The following is a 6,938-nucleotide window of genomic DNA, read 5'->3' on the forward strand; positions in this document are numbered from 1 at the left end:
GAGACTCTCTGATTGATTGGGCAGCCTTAGAGTTGTGCAGAGAATTCCAAGGATGCAGGATCCAGTGATGTAGCTATGGGTGAAAGTATTCCTTTCCTCCTTTACTTAAAATGTCAAATCTTACCTACCACCCTCCCACAGAGGTCTTGGTGGAGGCTGTTTATGGAACTCACACATGTACAGTTCAACATGGGTGTGAAACCTACAGATCCTTCTTCCCATCACTATAGAAGCTCATATGAAATGCAGGGACAAAAAATGACTGAAGGAAAGGCCACCCAGAGACTGCCCTACCATGGGATCCATCACATCTATAGACACCAAACCCTGACATGATTGTTGATGTAAAGATGTGCTTGCAGACAGCAGCCTGGCATGGGTGTCCTCTGAGAGGCTCTGCCAGCTCCTGAGTAAGACAGATGCAGATACTCATAACCAACTATTGGACTGAGCCTGGGGACCCCAATGGAAGAGGTAGGAAAAATACTGAAGGAGGTGAAGGGGATTGCAACCCCAATGGAAGAACAACAATATCAGCTAACCAGACCCCTCAGAGCTCCAAGGGACTAAACCACCAACCAAAGAGTATACATGAGTCAGTCCATGGCTCCTTCTACATATGTAGCAGAGGGTTGCCTTATCTGGCATCAATGGGAGAGGTGCTTGGTCCTGTGGAGACTTGTTGCCCCAGTGAAGCGGGATGCTAGAGGGGTGAGGAGGGAATGGTTGGGTGAGTGGGGGATCACCCTCATAGAGGCAGAGGGGAGGGGGAATATGGTGGGGGGGTTTGCAGAGGGAAGACCAGGAGGGGGGTAGACAACATTTGAAAAGTAAATAAATGAAATAATTAATAAAAAAAGAAGCTCACATGTATCCAGACTACATATTCTACCTCTCTTAAGTGGGGCATTTGGTCATCAAGTATTCATAACTTCATCTTTATTCATGTCAGTGGAGCTTCTGTTGCCCTGCTGTTGTGTTTATTAGCAGCAAGGTGAATATGCGTATTTACACTTAGAGAGGAAATGAACTCAAGTGTTCTGCCAGAGAAGGGTCTCCCTCCACCTCACTCACTGTACTTATCTGACCTCGGAGACTCAGTACCCATCTGCAAGCCTGCTTTGTCCCCCTCTCAGAAGTAATATATGGAAAGTGTACAGACAGCTGAATGATTGTTAAAATAAGATGCAGCTTTCATGTGTGGTATTTACGGTTTATTAACTTTTTTCTTTAGGAAAAGCAAATGTTTTGATGGTTGACATTTGGATAACTGGCAATGGTCTTGAGCTAGACTGTATAGAACTTCCTCAGCTGCATTCCTGATGAAGAAAATTTAATCATCCTAGCAATGATGTAAGCCTTTTTTTATAGAGCAGGAAAAAAGTGATCACAGGTTAATAAAAGGAGTGGGCCATTTAAATTGCTATTTTAAAATGCAACATAATGCTGTTTGGGAAATGATGCCAAGTGGAATTTAAAAGCCATGTATATTTCTCCTGCAGGTTTTCCAGCCTTAAAACTCCCCTTTTGTTTCTCTGTGGAAAGGATTCAAATATTAGAACTGAAATTGTAATAAGAAAGCAGTTCAGGGAAAGGAAGGCATTTTCAGCTTCAAAAACAAAGCATTCAGAGAAACTAAGAAACCCCAGTCTCTCTTGGGCCGTGATTAATGTGTGACAGAGCTGTGCTGAGAAGCTTGTGTGGAGGCAATAGATCCAGGCTCCTTGCTCTGCCTCCTGCTGTGGTTTGAACTGCTCTCCTCTCCAGCTTTATTCATTGCTCTCCTGAGTCTGGCAGCCAGCCTCCTGCAGGTTTATAGGAATCACTAGGCTGCTGGTGCTTAACATTCATGTAACACACTGAAGGCGTGGCTCAAACTGAAAGAAGGAAGAGGTTTACAGCTCAGGTAAATATGCAGGACAGGTCAGCATTCTGTCCCTTTTCTGTTCAACATCCACCTGTCCACCCCCCACCCACCCTCCTATTTACCCTCCTACTCCCCACCTCACTTCCCTTCCCACTCACCCTCCAACAGACAGCATTAGGTGCTCATGATTTTCCATGCTTGTGGTGGTTAGAGAAGGATACACAAGTGAAAACAAGTGCTTCAAGGACCTTCCAGTTAGAACCGGAGACAGAAATCAACCAAACAGTGAAACTGTAAGACTTAATTAAATGAGGTTAGTAAATGAAAAGAGGAATGCATACTTGTGGAAAAAGGGTTTCTCCCTGAAAAAATGAATTTGATCTGCATTCTGAAGAAAGAGCTGAGATTAAGGGATGTATTGCTTATTTTTCATGATGCCATGACAAAATATGGAACAGAAGCAACTTGAAGGTTATACTAATGCTCATAATTTTAATATAAAGAGTCTCATGGTTCAGAAGTCACAATAGCAGCTTGAGGCTGCTGGTCACTTTGCATCTGCAGTTAGGAATCAGAGGAGATAAATTCAGGTGCTCTACTGACCAAGACCCCTAGCCTGTGAAAAGGTGCATGCCTACATTTAGAATAATTCTTCTCACCTAAACTAGACGACAGTTCTTCACAGGCATTGTCCAGAGGTTCACTTCTAAGGTGATCTTAAATCCTGTCACTGTGACAATCAATATAAACTAGCATACTTGGTGATGAGCTAGCCCAGGCTTATTGAAGGCAAGTGCCAGCGTAGTCCTGGTTTCTGGATGTGATAACTATCTAAGGAAGATAGTTTCAAAGGAGAATGGATTTATTTTGGCTCTTGGTTTCAGAGGTATCTGTTCACAGTCATCAGGATCCAGTGCTTTGGGCTCATGGTAAGGTCTGTCACTGCAACTGGAGCATATGGCGCAAACAGCTTGCCTCAAGGTATCCAGGAAGCAGAGAAACAGAAGGAGTAAAGAAGTGCTGAAGTAACCCACTTCCTCTAACATGCTCCCAACTCCAAAAGTTTCCATCATGTCCCCAAATACCATCACCAGCTGGGGAGCAGCTCTTCAGCACATGTGCCCATGGATGCCATGATTTATTCAAACTGCAGCATACCATTGTCTAGCACAGTGCCCAAGGGAAATAAAGGAACTTCTCTGTTCCTCATAGTAGAACAGAGCCAATGGAGCTCCAGGGTTAGAGTTTTTGGGCACAGCAGTAGATTTACAGAAGGTGCTCATCTTGTCTATAGTTTGGGATATGATAAACAAGAAGCACATGTTTGTGGGAGTTATTGTTATTAATTTTATATTTGCAGAGGCAACAATGATTGGCAAGAGAACCCACTGCAAAGGGTGATCACATGTTTTGTATTAGAGACTCTGGATTTTAGTTCTCTTTCAAATACACAAACTAAGACTTACAGTGTATTATTAGGACACTGTGGATATACATGAATCTGTCTGTGCCAGGACTGTCCAAGCAAGGAACACAGGCTGATAACAGAATGACATGGAATGGAGTCATGATGGAAAACACTGGGTGTGCAGAGGAAGGGCAGGTGGGAGGGTCTCCCTTAGAGGACCTCTATTGTGAAAGCTGACACCAGAGAAGCCCAGCAGAGGGAGTGGGTCACACTGGGGGCTGCTGAGGTCCTGTGTTCCAGGGCTTTCAATGCCAGGGCACTTATTGACAACAGTACTGGAGTGAGGCGCTCACAAGCTACTCTGGGAGGATTTTGAGGGTGTAGAGATGAGAAATCATGAAAATGCTTAATTTGATGAGAGAGAGCTCACCCAGGCCTTCCTAAATGATAGAACTCAGGGTCCCTGGCACTCTTTTTCCTAGCTGGAGAAGCTGAAGAGTCATCTTGCTTGGGCTTTAGTGTATTAGAGTTTTAACAGTAGTAACCGAAGAGAGCCAGTTGATTCTGGGCCCATATGGGTTTGTTGGAACTGCAGTATGTCCTGATAGATGTAGGAGTCTCTTAGAGCTTTCTGTATATACACTCTGCCTTCTGAATTGTTGCTGATAGTGGTCATGGGAATCTAGGTGAAAAAAAAAAAAGGCACATTTTTCTTATGGAGACATGGCTCAAACACTACTGTTTATATGTATTGGCTTAGAAGTATGGAATCCAAGGTTTGAGAGTCTATGAAAGTCAGGATACTTTATATCTACAGTCTAACTATGACCCAACCCCATGAGGCCCCATCTTTGCATAGTATGAGTGAAAAGAATAAAAAATCTTTCGGATTAATGCAAGTAAAAACAACCAGATTTTTTTCCCTAGTCTCTTGAAAACTGAAAGAGGGGATATTGGAATGTTGGGTGGGGGTATTTTTAACGCACTCAAGACTTTTGAACCCACTTTGTGCATCTATATAGAAAAGAAGCGCCCCCCCAAACTGTATCTGTAACCATAAAGTGAGGGTCAGTACAAATTCTTCTGCATTCTATTTCTTTCCTTGTCCCACATTGGATAGAAATATACCTTTTCTCATGACCCTTCAGCTGTCCCACTCACCCCTGAACAGCTCCCCTTTGAGCTGCTTTTCTCTTGATAATCCACATCTCTCTAGATTTCCAGGTTCAAATAAATGGAATGTTCACCTCTATGTTACTTCTAAGACATGTGTGATTTGAATGAGAATGGCCCTCATAGGCTCATATATTTGAATGTTTAATTCCTAGTTGATGCACTATTTAGGAAGGATTAGGAGATGTGACCTTGTTGGAGGAGTTGTGTCACTGGGAGTGGACTTCGGTCCTATACTAAATCCTCTCTTACTGTTTCCTGCCTGGGGATCAGAGCTTAAGTTCTCAGATACTGGTCCAGCGTTATGCTTCCCACCATTATAATAATGAACTAACTGTCTGAAACTGTAAGCAAGCCCTCAAGTAAATGCTTTCTTCTGCAAGTTGCCTTGGCCCTTGTGTCTCTTCACAGCAATAAAACTGTAACTAAGACAACATGTAAAATAACTTTCCATGTATAGGAACGTTCAGTCTATTATCTTATGTCTTGTGCTTCCCATAGTGAGTTCAGTAATATGTATGATAACATCTCACTTAAGAGAAGGGAATTTGAGGATGAAGAAGAAATCAAGGACAGTCCTGTGACATATCTGGCAAAGGCCTTGCTACCATTTACTGATGTACGAGTATGCTGTAAAAGAGATGTGGTGGTCACTGCCTAGTAACTTAGCTAACCACAAAGCATGCCTTCTGGTTTAGGTCAGGCTCTGTAGAGCCAGGTATAGATAGAAACCCTTTATGGAGGCACAGTTCTCCCTCTCTCCTGACTAATCAAGTTATGTTTCCAGTTCTTTAAAGAGTAGGTCTTAGATCATAGCTGATTTATCATAACCAGGCCAAGCACATGCATACTAGCATTGTTCTAGGCAACACTGGAGAGAAAGGATCTATGCTGGCTTACAGTTCCAAAGGCTTCTACCAAGGAAGGGAAGGCATGCAGGTAGAAGTGTGAGTTGTGACTGCTAGTTAGGAAGCAGAAAGATCATTCTGGTGGTTTGAATGAAAATGACCCCCATGGACACCTAGGGAAGTGGGACTATTAGGAGGTGTGGTCTTGTTAGAGGAAGTGTGTCAGTGGGTCTGGGATTTGAGTTTTCAGAAGTTCAAGCCAGGCCCAGTGTCACTCTCTCTTCTCCAGTACCATGTCTGACTGCATGCTGCCATTTTTTCCAGTCATGATGATAAAGGACTAAACCTCTGAACTGTATGTAAGCCAGCCCCAATTAAATGTTTTTTGTTTTTTTTTATAAGAGTTGCTGTGGTTCTGGTATGTCATCACAGTAATAGAAACCCAACTAAGGCAATCATATTTCACTTGCATAGAAGGAGAGAGCATTGGGGTGCAGACTGTAAGTCCTCAAATTCAGAAAAGTAGCAAGTTGCATACTTCCTTCCGCAAAGTTACACCTCCTATAGTTTCCATAATTTTCACAAATTTGTGCCACCAACTTGGGATTCACTGTTCAAATACATTAAGTTATAAGGAACATTCTCATTCAAATAAGGTAGTTACTGTGGTTAACTGAGTTGTATTGATGTGGAATGGAGTATAGAGACAGTAGGTAGTTAACTGCATATCTCTCAGCATTTGAACTCAGACTTTCTCTCTACAACATATATACTGCCCAAAAGTTTGTTTCCTAGGTGATTGATTTAAGCACCATCTGTTGACAAAGAGAACTAATCATCACAATCAGGAAAAACCCAAGAGGACCAAAGAGTAGAAGACTATCTAAAAATCAGGAAGGGTCTGGGACTATTGATATATATCTACTGCTAATCGGAAAAATTACCCTGAAACTTAGTAATTTAAAACAACTGTGTGTGATAACACAGACTCTGTGGGTCAGGAACTTTAAAACACTTATGTCAGGTGGTGTCTCATGAGTTTACTGCCATATGCCAGTGGGGACTTCAGTTATCCAAAGGCTAGTGTGGATAGGTCCTCAGTCTCACTCAAGTGTTGTTAGCAGGGTGCTCCATCTTTCCCTGTGTTAACCAGGAGCCTGAAGGCTGTATGTCACAAAGGCCTCTCCATAGGATTCTTTGAATGTCTTCATGGCATAACAGCTGACTTCTCCCAGACTAATTTAAGGGGAAAGGTAAGAAGACCAGAAATTCCTCGAACTTCCTTTGACCTAGTCTCACAAACAACACACCATGATCCTTGTCATTAGAAACGAGTTACTAAGTCCAGCCCACACTCACAGGGATGGAAAGAGACTTCACCTTTTACAGGAACGTTTATCAAAGACGAACATATCTTAAAATCACCACAGAGCTGGTGGGGGATCCGGTATGGAATAGTAGCAAAGAATTTTGTGGAGTACCTTACTTGGCAGTAGAAATACTACGTGGAGCCGGGTGTGGTGGCTTATGCCTTTAATCCCAGCACTCAGGCAGGTGGATTTCTGAGTTCGAGGCCAGCCTGGTCTACAAAGTGAGTTCTAGGACAGCCAGGGCTATACAGAGAAACCCTGTCTCGAAAAAC

General features: G+C 42.8%; 1 long non-coding RNA gene across 1 annotated transcript in view; it reads right to left on the reverse strand.

Moving 5' to 3' along the window:
- Positions 1 to 1,195: 1,195 nt before the first annotated feature.
- Positions 1,196 to 6,938, reverse strand: part of LOC110336013 — a 25,065-nt gene continuing 19,322 nt past the window's right edge. The window contains exons 2-4 of the long non-coding RNA XR_002381194.1: positions 3,706 to 3,957; positions 2,209 to 3,155; positions 1,196 to 1,319 (exon numbers count right to left, since the gene is read on the reverse strand). This is a non-coding gene — a long non-coding RNA (uncharacterized LOC110336013). The remainder of the gene's footprint in view (positions 1,320 to 2,208; positions 3,156 to 3,705; positions 3,958 to 6,938) is intronic.

This window comes from Mus pahari, chromosome 1 (genome assembly GCF_900095145.1).
Source record: "Mus pahari chromosome 1, PAHARI_EIJ_v1.1, whole genome shotgun sequence".
In the NCBI taxonomy this organism is placed as follows: Eukaryota; Metazoa; Chordata; class Mammalia; order Rodentia; family Muridae; genus Mus; species Mus pahari.